The sequence below is a fragment of the Carassius carassius genome, chromosome 25 (genome assembly GCF_963082965.1).
Source record: "Carassius carassius chromosome 25, fCarCar2.1, whole genome shotgun sequence".
NCBI classification, from domain to species: domain Eukaryota; kingdom Metazoa; phylum Chordata; class Actinopteri; order Cypriniformes; family Cyprinidae; genus Carassius; species Carassius carassius.
In genome coordinates, this window is record NC_081779.1 from 30,548,164 (window position 1) to 30,553,163 (window position 5,000).

General features: G+C 35.4%; 1 long non-coding RNA gene across 1 annotated transcript in view; it reads left to right on the forward strand.

The window, feature by feature from the left end:
* The window catches only part of LOC132104553 (uncharacterized), a 343,753-nt gene that overhangs the window by 290,328 nt on the left and 48,425 nt on the right, over positions 1-5,000 (forward strand). The gene's annotated exons all lie outside the window — the stretch shown is intronic.

A 5,000-nucleotide genomic window follows, 5' to 3' on the forward strand; every position in this document is an offset into this window, starting at 1 on the left:
AGTACTTGGATGAGAGACCGCCTTGGAATACCAGGTGCTTTAAGCTTTTTGGAAATTTTTCACTAAGTATATAATAATCTTGCAAAAAAAAAAAAAAAAATGTCAATGCCCGATCTCTGAATCTTAGCAGGTTTAGGTCTGGTTAGTACTTAGATGAGAGACCGCCTGGGAATACCAGGTGCTTTAAGCTTTTGGGTTTTCTTTCCTACTTATATAATGTACTGGCCATTAGGATGACTGATCTTTAAATAGCCCTCTCTTTGCAGCAACCTTCGCTTACGGCCATACCAACCTGGCTATGCCCGATCTCGTTTGGGCCTGGTTAGTACTTGGATGGGAGACCGCCTGGGAATACTAGGTGCTGTAAGCTTTTGGGTTTTCTTCCCTACTTATACAATGTACTGGCGATTAGAATGGCTGATCTTTAAATAGCCCTCTCTTTGCAGCAACCTTCGCTTACGGCCATACCAACCTGAGGGCGCTAGAGAGCTACAGGAAGTGTTGGCTGCAGTTGGGAGAGGAAGGCTCTCCTCCATTTTGATTTTTCTGTCAGTGTTTGTTTTGTGAGTTGTTTTTGGACTTTAGTTTATTTTTTGTGTTTTTTCTGTTTTAAACCACCTAACAGCAGCATCTTGCTGGCTGGAGGGTGGTTAATTTATTGTTTGATTTTTGTACAATGGACGGATTATTGGCAAACGACACTGGACTGGCTGGAGAGACACGCATGGCAAACGACACTGGAATGGCTGGAGAGACACGTATGGCAAACGAAACTGGACTGGCTGGAGAGACACGTATGGCAAACGACACTGGACTGCTTGGAGAGACACGTATGGCAAATGACCCTGGACTGGCTGGAGAGACACGCATGGCAAATGATCCTGGAGTGGAGTATCGACAACGAGCAGGACACGGTAAAAAACAAGATGCAAGAGATAAAATTGGTGAAAGGAAATACTTAAAGGAGGCAACTGTGATTGTGAATGTCGAGAACGTAAATGAGGTGAGAGCTGTGGATATTATTAAAGCGGTGACGGAAAAATGTGGATATGGTAAAATTTTAGCACTAAGGCCAAGACAAGGAAAGGAATATGAACTGACAATGGAGAAAGAAGAAACATGTGATGAACTGACTGAGGGATTGTTAATTAAAGGAGTTAACTGTGAGATAAAGAAACTGCAAAATAGAGATTATGTTGTTTCCTTCATGCACCTGCCCGTCTACCTTGATGATAAAGACATTTTTAGAAAATTGGAGGGATGGGGAGTTAATCCCATTTCAAAATTAAAAAGAAGGTGCTACCCGGGCACTGAAATAGAGGATGGAACAAGGTTTTTAAAAGTGAGATTCCCCAAGGAGGTGGCATCATTGCCCTACAGCACAAAGCTGGAAACAGCAGAAGGGCCGCAGTACTTTAGGGTGATGCACAGCCACCAGGTGAAGACCTGTAAGCTGTGCATGAGCCCGGATCATCTGCTCAAAGAATGCCCTGAATTTAAGTGTCACAAGTGCGAGGAAAGGGGACATTTCGCAAGGGATTGCAATGCGGTCAGATGCCCGGAGTGTCAAAAGATTTTAAACAAGTGTGAATGTTGGATGGAGGGAGAGGAAGGAGGTCTGGAGCATCGGGTGGACGGACAGGTGCATGAAGGAAACACTGAAGAGGAAGGAGATATTGATGAAGGACAAGGGGATGAAGGATTATCACAAAAGGAAACAGAAGGAGGAACAGGAAACCAAGAGGAAGAAGAAGAAGGAAAAAAGAATGATATGGATGAGGAACAAACAGCAGAACAGAATACCCAATGGACAGAAATGGAAATATCTGACAGTTTTAAAAATCTTTTGGATAATGTGGAGAGGGATGAACAGGGAATGTATGATCAAAACAAAGAAATGGACAGTGAAGAAGAAACAAGGATGGACAACATGGGAAAAGACAGAGGGGAGAGAGGACAAAGTAGAAGAAGAACATTAAAGGTAAAACCAAATGTGGAAAATGCAAGAAAAAAGTTAATGACAAGGGGCCGAGTAAAAAGTGTAAACAGATATGAAGTGTTAAGAGGGCTGGAGGGAGAAGATGGAAAATAATGGTTTTTATGTATTTATTTTTATTTATTTTAATGGTTTTAAGTTGTGTTACTTTTAATGCAAGGGGATTGATGGACATGGGTAAATTTGAAAAGGTGAAAGAAATGTGTAAAGGAGAGGATGTGATTTTATTACAAGAAACTAACTGGAGGGAAGAGTACATGACTGAAATAAGGAAAAGGTGGAGCGGAGAGATTTTATATAACAATGGTGATGGGAGGCTTGGAAGAGGAGTTGCGATTTTAATAAAAGAAAACTGTGGGGTATCATGTAAAACAATATATAATGACGTAGATGGGAAATGTATTGCGGTTGAAATGGAGTATGAGGAGAAAAAAGTTATTGTAGTTAATATTCATGCACCGACTGTAGAGAATGAAAAGAAGGAATATTTTAATGTATTAAGAGATTTTTTAAAAAAGCATAAAGAAGTTATTATGATGGGTGATTTTAATACCGTTTTCAGTAAATTAGAAATGGGTGAGGGAATGGTTTTTAAAAATGATAAAGGAAGAAAAGAACTGAAACTATTAATGGAAGAAAATAATATGATTGATGTATGGAGAGAAAGAAATGAAAAAAAGAAAGAATATTCAAGGAGGCAATTAGTAGGGAATTTTATGTGTAAGACAAGGATTGATTTTATTTTGTGTACAAGGAACATTGCAGGATATATCGGTAACATTAAATATGAAGAATCAAGCTTAAGTGACCATAAACCAATTTTTTTGCAAGTAGACTGGAGTTCAGTGAAAAGAGGGCCGGGTGTATGGGTGTTAAATGTAGAGGTTTTGAAGAATGAGGAGTATGTTTTAAGTATTAAAGAAATTATTGAAAAAGAAAAGGAGAATGAAATGTACAGTGAAGATAAAAGGATATGGTGGGAAAATGTTAAATATTTAGTTAAAAAATTCACAATAAAGTATTGCAAATTAATACAGATATGTAAGAGGAAGAAGGAGAGAGAAATAAGAGAAAAATTGGAAAAGGAATTAAATGAGAATGGGAAAGATATACAAAAAATAAAAGAATTGGAGGGAATATTGAAAGAAATGGAAGAGAAAAAATATGAAGGAGCAAGACTAAGAAGTAAAGCTAAATATACTGTGGAGGGAGAAAAATGTACAAAATTTTTCTTTGATCTAGAAAAAATACGAGGGAAAGCTGGAATGATTAAAGAAATAAGAGGAAAAAATGGTGTAGTGGTGGAAACAAATGAGGAAATATTAAAAGAAGTAAAAGCATATTATGAGAACCTGTTTAGTACGGAGGGGTTGAAGGAAGAAGAGAAATTGGAGTTACTTAAGCAAATAAAAACAACAGTAGGAGAAGTAGACAAAAAAGAGTGTGATGAAGAGATAAGAGAAGAAGAGATAAAAAGAGCAATAAGTGAATTAAACAAAAATAAAAGTCCAGGTATAGATGGTTTGGGGAGTGAATTTTATATTGTTTTTAAAGATTTTTTAACCAGTATTTTAAAAGAAGTATATGAAGAGATCTTTAAAAAAGAAGAAATGAATCAGAGAATGGGGATGGGATTATTAAAGTTGATATATAAAAGAAAAGGAGATAAAGTAGACTTAAAAAATTATAGACCAATTACAATGTTGAATACAGATCTGAAAATTTTAACAAAAGTTTTAGCCAACAGATTGAAAGAGGTAATGCCAACCATAATTGAAACAAATCAAGTGTATGGAGTTAAAGGGAAAGATATAGCGGACACAACTTTAAGTATAATAGATAGAATAAGATATATGAAAGAAAAAAACAAAAAAGGATATGTTATTAGTTTGGATTTCGAAAAGGCTTTTGATAGAGTGGAGCATGAATATTTATTTGGAATTTTAAGAAGGTACGGGTTTGGGGAAAATTTTATCAAGTGGATTACAATTTTATATAGGGGAGCAATAACAAGAATACAGTGTAATGGTTTTTTAACTGAATGTTTTAAAATTACTAGATCAATAAGACAAGGATGTCCATTATCAGCGCTTTTATATTCTTTAGTTGCAGAACCATTGGGATTAGCTATTAAAATAGACGAAGACATAAGAGGGATAAACATTGAAGGAAGTGGGGGAAATGAAAAAATATTTCAATATGCAGATGATACGACAATAATAGTTAAAGATATAGAGAGTGTTAATAAAGTAATGGAAGTAGTACAGATGTTTTGTAGGGGATCAGGAGGTAAGATAAATGAAGAAAAAACTATATATATGAGATTTGGAGGAGTGACTGTTTTAACAGAGTATTTTCATTTTAAAGAAACAAAAGAAATAAGGATTTTAGGTGTTCTAATGGGAAAAGAAGAAAGGAATGTTAAAGAAAAAATGTGGGAAGAAATAGTAGGAGGTATTGAAAGAAGGTTAAATTTTTGGAAATTGAGGACATTAAGTTTAAAAGGGAAGGTTTTAATTTTAAATGTGTTAATGGTGTCAAAGTTGTGGTATGTTTTATATGTGACTGCTATGCCAATGTGGGTGGAGACAAGGTTGAAAAAATGTTTTTTAGATTTTTTATGGAATAGTAAACCGTCAAGAATTGCATATAGTACATTAATAGGAGAAATAGGGAAAGGAGGGATGGGATTAATTGATGTTGAACAGAGAAAAAATAGCTTAAGAATTAAAATAGTAAAAAAATATCTAGATGATGGTCACAAAACTGCATGGAAAAAAACAATGGAATATTTTTTAAACAAATGTGGGGATTTTAACATGGGGGATGGGATTTTATGGATGAAAACAAAGAATTGGATGACAGAGTGCTTACCAGAGTTTTATAGGGAAATGTTTAGTGCCTGGGGAAAATTTTTAGATAGACTTGAGTATGATCCACATGGGAGAGAAAACATTTTAAATCAACCTCTGTTTTTAAACCAAAACATTTTAAAACAAGACAA